Source organism: Vespula pensylvanica, chromosome 18, assembly GCF_014466175.1.
Source record: "Vespula pensylvanica isolate Volc-1 chromosome 18, ASM1446617v1, whole genome shotgun sequence".
NCBI lineage: Eukaryota > Metazoa > Arthropoda > Insecta > Hymenoptera > Vespidae > Vespula > Vespula pensylvanica.
Genome location: NC_057702.1, coordinates 3380124 through 3392980, shown reverse-complemented (window position 1 = coordinate 3392980; position 12857 = coordinate 3380124). Strand labels below are relative to the sequence as shown.

The following is a 12857-nucleotide window of genomic DNA, read 5'->3' as shown; positions in this document are numbered from 1 at the left end:
TATATATATATATATATATATATATATATATATATATATATATATATATCTTCTTCTTCGGTTGTAATCTTGTTTCTTTTATATTTGTGTGTGTGTGTGTGTTTGTATTACATATATATTACAAAAATATATATATGCAAATATAGGAGAATATATATATTATACATATTTATATATATACACACATATATATGTATTTATATTTTATATATGTGTGTATATATATATGTATATATATATATATATATATATATACATATATATTGCATATTTATATTTTATATTACATATATATTACAAAAATGTATATATGCAAATATAAGAGAATATATATATTATACATATTTATATATATATATATATATATATACACATATATGTATTTATATTTTATATATGTGTGTGTATATGTATATATATATATATATATATGAATCTTTCTTTCTCTCTCTCTTTCTCTTTCGTTTGTACTTTTTTTTTTCTTTTATCATATCTCTATCTATCTCTCGCTTTACTTCTTTATTTTCTCATTTTATTTTTTGTTATATTGACTGTACTTTGTATCGACGTTATTTTAACGACACACTTACATAAGAACGATGTCTAGACAATTTATTGTTCAATATGCTTCAATTTTAATTCAGCGTTTCTCCATTCATTCTCAGCATTTTTCATTCATACTCTAATTTGTTTTTTTTGTTTTTCTTTTTTATATAATTAGTAGCACTGAAGGACATTCTTATATTTTTGTGAATTAACACATCGAAAGCGTTAGAAACTTTTTTTACGAAGATAGATTTGGAACATTTTTTTTTTTTTTAAGGGATATGGGATAGAAACAAAAAATTAAAAAAAGAAAAACAAGAAATAATCTTCGACAAGATTCGAACGAGAATATTCTTGTTAAATTTTTCGAGAATATAATGACGAGAGATCATTGTCTCTTTTGAGAACGATCTACGAAGCAATATCATTACGTTTCTTCGGATTTGTTCTATTATATTTATGAATCAATTTAATTCGAACGAATTTATTTAACATACGTATGTAAAAAAAAAATTGTATTTATTGTATTTAAATTATATCGTTATTAATATTCAGTTGTTTGTAATTAACATTAAAAACAAATTTATTCGATTTTGATACGTTATATGAAAGATTGAGAAACACTGCTCCAAGATAATTTAATAGACTTTCTATAGATTCATAGTGGTTTGAATTGTCCTCAAAGATGGTTCTTATTTTCTATTGATTATCTATCACAGTAATATTACTTTGCAGGGTTGTTCAACCCTGTTTAGTAATTAATAGGTATATTAAACGTAGTTCGTTAAAGAAAGATGGAGTGAGGGTTAAGAGGGAGACTTCTTCGTTGAGAAGAGATATGAAAGATTATATGAACGAAACTTTATCTTATCCTCTTATTATTGATATTACAATCTAATTCATGTTTCAATAGAGAAGATGGAGTATTCAAAAAAAAAAAAAAAAAAAAAAAAAAATTCAAACAATGACGGTCAATGACGGTCCAGATTTTGTTGAGAATTTTTTATTATTTATAGCAGTTTTTCTTTTATTTAATTATTTTTCTTTTTACTCACTAATTTTTTCAATCTTTAATTATTTTTATTCTTTTATCTATTTCTTTACTTACGTATTTATTGTCTTTAATTTTTTTATAATAATAATAATTGGAGGTTTTTTTTTCTGTCCGTATGATATTTTATTTCTGGCTGAAATTCATCGATTAACCTCACGTAGGAGGGTTATAAAAAGACAGAAAAAAAAAAAAAGAAAAAAGAATACAATTTTTTTGATCAAAAATTGCATGTTAAAATCGATCGCTCAGGATATTTTCTTTTTAGCTTTTATTTTTTCATTTTTTTTTTTTATATTATCAAATGAAAATATTAAAAATGGCGCTTCCTGCAAACGACTGATATATTTTTTGTTTTGTTTTGTTTTTTTCTGTTTTTAATATTGTTTATTTTTATTTTTTATTATATTTATTTATTTTTTTAATGCACCTCAGGGGCTATTTGATTTACATTTTTTTGTTTTGTTTTGTTTTAATTCTCCTTTTCCTTTTTCCTCTTTTTTTCTTGTTTTTTCATTTTTGATAATCCCCTCGGGGGATATTATCGAGACCGTATAAAAAATCGTACGAAACGTTTTAATTTCCTGTCGAATTTTCGTCGAAAAACAATTCTCGTAATACACGTGCTGCTATATCGGACACATTTGAATTGATTTATTAAATGATTATATTATTTATAAAATTAATTACGTGCAAATAAGGAGAGAAAAGAAGAACTAAAAATGGCGATTATGAAAATCATTTTTCCTTTTTTTTTTTTCTCTCGACGTCAAAATGTAACATAAATACATACATACATATATACATATATAGTTTCAGACGTTTTAATTGAGATTCGATAAACAATTAATATTTCTATTGGAACAGTTCGAAATGAATTGATCATAGATACTTGGATACGTAGATCGATTGATTTCCTCTCTCTTTCTTTCATTCGTTGATTTATTTATCTCTTTTCTATTTTAAAAACCGTGGTAGAACTTCGAAGAACAGTTTTTTCGACTGACCATCCAAAGAATAAATAAAAAAACAATCAATCAAACAAACAAACAAACAAACAAACAAACAAACAAGCAAGCAATAATTTTGCCTTTATAGAAAACTTATTAAGCCGATGATCGTTCATCGACTCGTGTTTCATCTTCTGTTCTTTTTGCTTTCGTTTCTTTCTTTCTTTTTTTTCTTTTTTTTTTTTTTCCTTTTAGATCATCTACATCATGTACAGCCTCGAGATAAGCAATAACATTCGTTTGTTTACATCTGATCGTTCTCGTATTAATTATTTGCTTGCTTGCTGACTTGCTTGTTTCGTTGCTTACTTGCTTGCTTTGCTTGCTTGGTTAGTTGCTTGTCCTTCTCCGAGAAAGTAAAGGAAAATGATTCCGCATTTGATGCGGAAAAGGGACTGCGTGCGGAATGTTCTCGAAAGAAGTGCATAAACAGAGACGGCGTACATTAACTTGTGAGTTTGCATATTAAAATAGAAAGAACGACCGAGCCAGAGGCAAAAAGGTATATGAAAGAGGAAAGAGAGAGAAAAAGATGGACAGATAGAGAAACAGAAAGAGAGAGAGAGAGAGAAAGAGAAAGAGAGAGACAAAAATAAAGAAAAAAATAATAAAAAAAAATATGTATATATATAACAAAGAAAGTAAAGGTGAGAAAAAAAGCTTTGAACAAGAAGAAGATCACAGGTACGAATTCTCTCGAGGAGAAATTCGACTTTCGTGTTTTTCTCATAATCTCTCACGTATTCTCTCTTTCTCTCTCTCTCTCTCTCTCTCTCTCTCTCTCTCTCTCTCTCTCTCTTTTCTTTTGCGATGACGATGTTGATCAAAGATAAACTCCAGAGATGTATTTAGTTTCTCGACGCAACTTTGAATTCCTTTTCGAACTTATCATTTATCTTTCTTTTAAGTCTCACTGCAATAAGAGTTACTCTACTCAAACGAACACTCTTGAAAAAGTTAAAATTTTTCTTCTTCTTCTTCTTCTTCTTCTTCTTCTTCTTCTTCTTCTTCTTCTTCTATTTTCTCTATCTTTCTCTCTGTTTCTCTCTCGTTATGATTTTCATGTACCGTCGTAAGCAGACTTTGAAGTAGAGACTCGTGATTACTTCGGGAAGGTTACGACAGAATTTTCTTTTTTTTTTTTTATTGATTTTTTTTCGTCTGTTGATTTTCCTTCTTTTCTCTCTTTCTCTCTCTCTCTCTCTCTCTCTATCTCTCTCTCTCTCCCTCTCTTTTTTTTTTTAAATGTACAATTCAATACCCATGCTCGTAATTTTTAAGCTTATTAAGACAGAGATCGATTCATCTTTCTCTCTCCGTCTCTCCGTCTATCATTCTTTTTCTCATTCTTTCTCTTTTCTTCACCTTCGCGATATTTTTATCGAAACATCGAGTTTTCATATTATTTCACATATTTCTATCATATTGCTTCATTTCAATAGACATTTACCGATAATATATTTATATTTATTAATAATATATTTTATTGGAATTCTTATGAATATGTAATTAATAGTATTTAATAGTAAATTATAATAACGAACGTTATAAATTTATTAAATATTTAATAAGATGCGTTAATTGTAATATTTAATTATGGTACTTGATAATATACGTTTATGACGTATGTTTCTTTTCTATTTCTTTTTTTCTTTTTTTTTTTTGTTTCTTTTCGTCAATCTTTCTCTTTTTTTTTCATTCATCATAATTGACCTCTAATAAAGCGTTAGAGGAAGACAGATTATATAGAATGAGAAAGAGAAAAAGAGACGTAGAAAGACAGAGATAGATAGATACATAGATAGATACATAGATAGATAAATAGATAGATAGATAGATAGATAGATAGATAGATAGATAGATAGATAGATAGATAGAGAGACAGAGAGAGAGAAACGAATTATGTTAGCACTTTGAGAGGAAGATCGAAGGTATTTCGTGATTAAACGAGAGGCAATACGCATTTGCGATGATTCATCATAGCTAGTCGATGACGATGATGATGACGATAACTACGACTACGAGGACGATGACTATGATGATGATGATGATGATGATGATGATGATGATGATGATGATGATGATGATGATAAACAAATGGAGCACGGTAAAGTGGTAATACCCACAATGTTGGCAGTTAACCAGAACGACCATTTAAACGCACTTCGAACGGATGGAATGCGGTGGAAACGATAAAACCCGACAAGGGATGGAGTGGAATTGGTAGATCGAGGTTAGGGGAAGTGTTTTGGATCGGGCTATTTTTTTTTATTCGATACGCAATCTTTTTCTTGAATTTGTCTTCAAACAAATCTCTGCAGTTTCTCATTTATATATGTGTGTGTGTGTGTGTGTGTGTGTGTGTGTGTGTGTGTGTATGTTGTATTTATTTATATATATGTATATGTGTATATTTATTTACATATATAATTTATGTTATATTTATATTATTTATATTATATATATATGTATTTATGTATAATATATATATTTATTTATTTATATATATAGATTTATATATATATGTAATAATATATAAATCACAATGATGGTTTATCACAAATCCTTAGTATAATTAATTATTAAATTTAATTATTATAATTTTCATTTTTTTATTTTTTTTATTTTTATTTTTTGGACGAAATTTTGTCGATCAACAAAAAGAAATGAAGATGACTGGAAAGAAATCGGTAGCGTAAAATTTTGATAGGAAATATGTAGAGATGCACGTGCTTATACCTCGAGGAAGACGAGCCATTGGCATATTGCCGTTGATAGGCGGTTCATAGCGTTAATTACTAGTTCATTCGTAGTCCTCTGTAAGCTGGACACAGACGATAACCAAATGAGAGAGAGAGAGAGAGAGAGAGAGAGAGAGAAAGAGAGAGAGAGACAGAGAGAGAGAGAGAGAGAGAGAGAGAGAGAGAGACGGTGGATATAATCGAACGTGACACCGACGTCCATCCGTCCGTTGCCAACCGGCCAAAATTAGATCAAGTCAATATCCCATGTAGATTATCACTAACAGACTGCTCATCCTGCAGTGGTAGCCAAAATTGCCCGAAGTAGTTTGGCTGCTGCCGTTTATCCGAGCATATGCTCCGGAAGATACGGCAAATCGATGGATTTATTATCGATGAAAATTCGATCAAAATTAATAATAATAATGTATGTATGTATATATGTATGCATGTATATATGTATGTATGTATGTATGTATGTATGTATATATGTATATATATATATTGATGTATGTATGTATATATATATATATGTTGATGTATGTATGTATATATGTATATATATATGTTGATGTATGTATGTATATATGTATATATATATATGTTGATGTATGTATGTATGTATGTATATATGTATGTATGTACGTACGATCTTTTATATAATAAAATTAAGAATGATTTATTATTACCAAATAACTCCACTTCGAGTCAAAAAATAGAAACCGTTGTGTGGTTTTTTTAGTTTCTTAAAAAACAGAGAGAAAGAGAGAGAGAGAGAGAGAGAGAGAGAGAGAGAGAGAGAGAGAGAACGAAATTAATAAAAAAAAAAAAAAAAAGATTTGAATATTTTCAATGATACTATTCATATAATATCATAACATATTTTTATATATTCTTTTTATATATTATTACTAATTTTCTGAATTATTTTGTATGCATTATTTTTATATATTATTTTTGACATATCATTTTGCATATGTTATTATTATTATATTAATTAATTAATTTTTATATATTATATTATTTGTATTACTTAGTTGTTCCGTTAATGAAATTCTTAATGAGATTGATCCTTTCGGAATTTCGATTAATCGAAGGATACAAATATTTATCGAAAATTGGATGGTTAACTAGACGGTGGTTACAGGTTGTTTCCTTTTCAAAAAAGGTAGGGGTAGAATTTAAAGTTCCGTAAACAAGACTATCGCCACGGGGCAGCCATTTCATTGACAGAATGACGAACGTTCTGTGCAGTCGGCGGTTACGCCAAGGGCTCATAAATCACAAGGTATTTTCCATATCGATATACAGTGAGATGAAAGAGGAAGAGAAAGAGGAGATGTTGGTGTTTATGATGGTGATAGTGATTCGTTGTTTTTCGTCTCAAGATTTTCTTTAATTCTCATTTTTCTTTTCTTTTCTATTCTTTTCTTTTCTTTCTTTTCTCGTTGCATCCCTCGCTTTTTCTATGTTTTATTGGTTAAATTTTTATTTAGAAAAAAAAAAAAAAGAAAGAAAAATTTTCTTTATCAACTGAAACAATGGCTTTTCCTATTTCAGATCAATGTAATTTAATTTCATATAATTGTTCATTTAATTTAATTCTATATGCAATTAACTTTTTAATTTGATTTAATTTAATTCTTTACTTAATTAATTTTTTTACTTAATTTAATATAATGTAATTTTTAACTTTTGTTTTTGTTTTTTTGTTTTCTTTTTTTTTTTTTTTTCCTATTCTCGATCTCATCTTCGAACAAGAGAAAATTATTCCGGAGTGATTCAAGATATTCGATTAACGTCACCATAAAGAATTTTTCTAACCGGTGATCTTTTCTAGAAGAATAATTTTTAATAGTATTATTATTGATATTATTATTATTATTATTATTATTATTATTATTTTGTCCTTTTTTTTTTCTTTAACTTTCTTTTTTCCTTAACTCGTGATTTAATTGCTCTTATCCCATGGAATTTCATGAATTTTGATACGTATACCGCCTCCGTTTAATGTACCGAGAACTTTATTGTTTCAAACGTAACGCATACGGTGTATCCATTAATTTAAGAAGAAAGAAGAGAAAAAGAAACAAAGAAAAAACAAACAAAAAAAAAAAAAAGAAAATTATTTATCCTAGGTAGTTTCAACCCTCGTCTCCAACACAACCACGTGAAAGTTCCTACAGTGAAATTAGTCCGGTTGGGTGATTACCCCGGTAGTAAAGTCAAACGACGCTTACTGTTAACTTAATCGGTTAACTTTTTAAGGAAAAAAGAAATATATATATATATATATATATAAAAATAAGTAAATAAAAAAAAATTAACAACAAATTGTTAAGCGACGCTCGAAATATGGAACGAGAGGGTATATAAACGATGTAAATTTCAGCGACATTCGAGAACGTGGATAGCTGAGTCGCGAAAAGTGAAAGCTAAGGGTGGTTCAAGCACGTAAACTTTATTCGGATGGTTGATCCTTTTAACGATGGAATGGGGGGATCGCTTACGTACACCTGGACGATCTAAAAAAAAAATAAAAATAAAAATAAAAATACAAAACTAAGGGAAAGATACAAAAAATACGAAATTTCGTGATCATTTCTGTTTTGCTTCTTTTCTTTCTTTTTTATTTTATTTCGTGTGTAATTTTTCTAATTTGTAAAGAAAAGATTGTTTCAAACGCGTAGTTAAGTACTTTAAGATATATTTTTTTAATATACTAAAGAAATAATATATAATAATGTATATAATATATATATATATATGTATATACTAAATTAAAATAATATCTCCTAAGGTTATTATTTAATATAAAAGAAAAAAAAAAAAGAATATAGGAGACTAAAAACCCTTTAGACAGATTCAGTAAAACAATAAAAGTAATCATTCTCGCCAAGTCATTTTTTAATATTTTTATTTAATACAAAAAAGAAAATACGAGCGATTGAATTTTCAAGTAAATAAAAGAAAAAAATCGGATTTCTTTCTTTCTTTCTTTCTTTCTTTCTTTCTTTTTTTTTTTTTCTTCTAATTTCCTAATATAAAAAAAATATAAAAAAATTTCTCGTGCTTCTATAATGTTACAAAAAAAAAAAAAAAGAAATGTTCCGCATGACGAAGATTAAACAGAGAAATAATCGTGCCAAAATTACGTTCGAATAGTTTCGATGGTTTTCAAAATATCGTTGGCAACGATTTGAAAGACATAGTTCTGTGAGAACGACGTTCGAAGTTTAAGTTACACGTAGTTACATACTTGCATACATATGTAAACATACATATGAAACTTGCGACGAGTTAGTCGACTTCAAACGGTATAGTAACTTCATCAATTTTAGAAATTTTCCGACGAAATTTTTTGATCTAATTCTTCAAAAAAGTATCTTCTTTTATTATCTTTTTTATTTATTAACTTTTCAAGTATATGCAACCCCATTAAAAAAAATACTATACATATAATAATAAGATTCGATCGTAATTTAAAATTCGGATTGGTGAATCCACCCTTCATTATTCACTCTACCATCTCCCATCATTTTTAATTAATTCGAGAAATAGTTCAAAATTAATATTTATAACGAGATTAGTATATATATATATATATATATAAAATTAATATTAACATAATATAACAGATTAAAAATTAATTATTCGAATTAATCTAAATAATAATAATACGAATAAATATAAAAACAAAATAGAAATATACAAATAATTAATATCAATACAATAAGACAAATAAGATAAAAATTGATTCGTTCAACTAACAGATTTGTTCAAATTGACAAATTGGAATAATAAATATTATAACACGCGATAAATTACAAATAAATAGAAATTAATATTAATTACAAGAATTAAGAATCATAAGGTAGAAATTAATTAAGATCAATTATTAAATAAATTCATAAATAACTTAGTGAACATTCTCTTAGATATTTCATCTACGATTAATATACCAATGGAATTATCTATCGTTATTTATTGTTTTATCCTATACGATTACTATAAGGTATATCTGCATACATACATATATACATACATACATATATACATGAGCGTTGTTCCTGTTCACGCGAGCACATCTTTTATGAATCAAATAAAACTTTGAAGCGTCTAGAATTATCGTCTCAACTTGTGTTCTACATTAATACTTAAACCTAACATACATACACACACACACACACACACACACAGCACGTATTAGTACGTTCGTTCACTAACGTCGACATATTCACTATTCGGAATACTTGAATAAAATTTTCTATGACGTCGCCTATCCCTATACTACGATCTAACAATCTAACGATCTAACATTTCGATCATTTTAAATAATTACCATCGTCGATATTTTTAACATTCACCGATCAGATCATCCGTTCAACTGGTTCATAAAATATCTAGTTTCTTGGAAATCACTTTACTCTTAGATCATCTTTATTATTTCGATTATTTCGATAAATTCACGTTAGAAAGATGAAACGATTTAATTATATCTCTTGATAAAAATGACTGTCTCTATCGATCTGTCTCTATCGATTTCGCTGCTAATTAACTGGGTTAATTAATTGATTAATTAATCGGATATGTATTCATAATGTATTCTCTCATAAACCTCTCTTTCTCTATCTCTCACATACACATTGCATATATATATATATATATATATATATATATATATTTATATTGATATATACAGGATGTTCAAATTGATCGGGACCAAACTAATACTACGTATTATTGGAATCAAATAGATGAAAAAAGTTCGGATAAACTAATCTCCAAAAATGCTTTATTTAAAAGATATATGCTTTTAAACATACATATAATTTATTTTAGAAATTATAAGATTCCTTTGTTTAGTATACTTATTGTAATTCACAATGACAATTATTATTTACAGAAGATGAACTTTAAGAATGTATTCAAAATGCGTTTACTATTATTTCCAACAAAGTTGGAATATTTGAAAGAGTTAAGCAATAATTATAGTTCGAAGAATGGAAGCCTGCATTCTTGCAGTAGGAGGAATTTTCGAACATTTCTTATAATAAATCCCATAATAAATCATAAATATCTATAAAAGAATATATCTTTTTAATAAAGCATTCTCAAAGATATAACTTCGTACGAACTTTCTTCATCTATTTGATCTGAGTATTACGTGATATAAATTTCTTGTCAATCTTTATGAATATCCTTTTTGAATCATTTATATACCATCAATTCTAGTAATTGATCGTTTTAATAATATTAAACAATACAATTTGTAACTAACCTCAAGTTAACTGTATACCTGTCGGTTAAAAAGATGTAATGAAAAAAAACAAAAAAGAAAGAAAGAAAAAAAGAGAGAGAGAGAGAGAGAGAGAGAAAGAGAGAGAAGATAACGTTTAATAAATGTCGGACGAACAACGTAAACCGTAATATCTCGCTAAGGATCCTTTGCCTTTAATATAACGAACGGTTTAAAGGGAACATCGGTATAGAGGATGAGAATATTACGAGTAAGTATCCTTCGGAGTTTCGAACGATATTCTGTAAGGAGTTTTAACATTAATAAAGTGTCAAGTGCAACCGACGTGAACCGAGTAGAACCAGATTTAACATCGTCTTCGTCGTCTTTGTCGTCGTCTTCGTCGTTGTCAGACTAACCGTCAAGAACTCTCTCTCTCTTCCTCTTTCTATCTATGTATCTATCTATCTATCTATCTATCTATCTATCTATCTATCTATCTATCTATCTATCTCTCTATCTATCTCTCTTTCTCTTATAGTTTCCTTCGAGAATTCTGGATAGAACTGAAATGATCGTAGCCCTCTTTGGTTTCCTCCTCTTTCACCCCTCTCACCTCTCAACTACCCCTCAACCTCCTCTCGATCCAACCAACCGTCTTCGTGGTTACATTCCTATGGAGTAAGTTCTCTTATGTAGCAGCTGCGAGTTTGTAGGATCGAACTCTACCAGTCTCTCTAACTGCAACAAACCACGCTAATGTCTCGATCATCCATCCAGCACCCCTACTCCTTAACCACCCCTTCCCCAAACCTCCTTTCGAAACGCCTTCGAGTTATCCCTTTATATCCCGTCTCTATCTTCCACCCTGTCACTCCCCCTAGATTCCCGTTTCAACGACACCGCAAACGTGCTTTCGTCTTATTATGAGATCTGAAAATCGATATCACGAATTGTAAGATATTTTAATATTTCCCAGGTAATCTAACGAAAGTGTATTTTAGTGAAAAGTTTTTATTGAATGTTTAATAATGTTTGAGTTATATAAATTTCGTTTGGTTTTTCTTTCGAATATGCAATCGTCTCGGTTCGAATCTTATTCGTATCAATTCGAACTTTGTAATATAAATCTTGTCTTAAATATGAAAAAAAAAGAAAAAAAAAAAAGATTCTAATCTTGTAAAAGATTAGAAGTTATTTATGCATTGATTTGTATATAAAATCTTGTAGAAAATTTCAATTTTGTTTGTGCAAAATTAAGGCTCGTTATTTATTATTATAAATGTTTCTTATGTATATATGTATATATATATATACGTTATATATTATGTTATATATATATAATATATTATATTATATGCATATTTGTATGTGATATATAGATATATGTATTCGAATCAATACGAATTTTGTGACAAAAGTTTTATTTTATTAAAAATAATTTATTATACATAAAATTTTGTAAAAATTTATAATTTTGTCTATGAAAAATTAAGACTCCTTATTTATTAATAAATTTGTTTGTTGTTGTAATATATATATATATATATATAACTAATAAGATTATCTAATTGTTGAACATCATTGAGATTAAAAATGAGTGAATCTTTAAAGATTAATTACTTTAAATCTTAATTACGTTAAAGAGAGATGTACTAACATTTCTAATTTTTTTCTGTTTTTATTTTTATTCTTTTCTTTTTCCTTTTTTCGATAATATTACATGACTATATATAATTATATATCGTATGAATAAATAAGCATAAAACATAAGACACCATAAACATAATAGAACGTTTATCTCGTCCCTTGTTATTAATAGTGATTAATGTTTATCTCTCTTTTCTTTTTCGTAATATTATATTTATATATAATTATATATCGTAAGAATAAATAACCATAAGTTATGAGACACCATAGACATAATAGAATTTTTACTTCGTCCCTTTTTATCAATGTTGAATAAAAACTATCCCTCTCTTTTCTTTTCTTTCTTTTTCTTAACATACCAATTTCTCATTAAACGTTCTCGATTTATATTTAAATTATAAATTATTCTATTTAAATAATAAATTAAGAGAAAAAGAAATACGATATTTCTAAGTAATTGTAATGGAATTAACCTCGACTGCATTTAAAACCGCAAAGATGGTGCGTGAAATTTTAACTACTTTTAAGGGCGTAACGCGATGCACTTTATGCACTTTATGCACATGCATTTTATCTCTCTCTCTCTCTCTCTCTCTCTCTCTCTCTCTCTCTCTCTCTCT

At 27.6% G+C, this 12857-nt stretch overlaps 2 protein-coding genes across 6 annotated transcripts in view; one reads left to right on the top strand and one right to left on the bottom strand.

The window, feature by feature from the left end:
- The window catches only part of LOC122635651 (tyrosine-protein kinase transmembrane receptor Ror), a 286700-nt gene that overhangs the window by 78686 nt on the left and 195157 nt on the right, over positions 1–12857 (top strand). The gene's annotated exons all lie outside the window — the stretch shown is intronic.
- The window catches only part of LOC122635652 (FK506-binding protein 5-like), a 40606-nt gene that overhangs the window by 8529 nt on the left and 19220 nt on the right, over positions 1–12857 (bottom strand). The gene's annotated exons all lie outside the window — the stretch shown is intronic.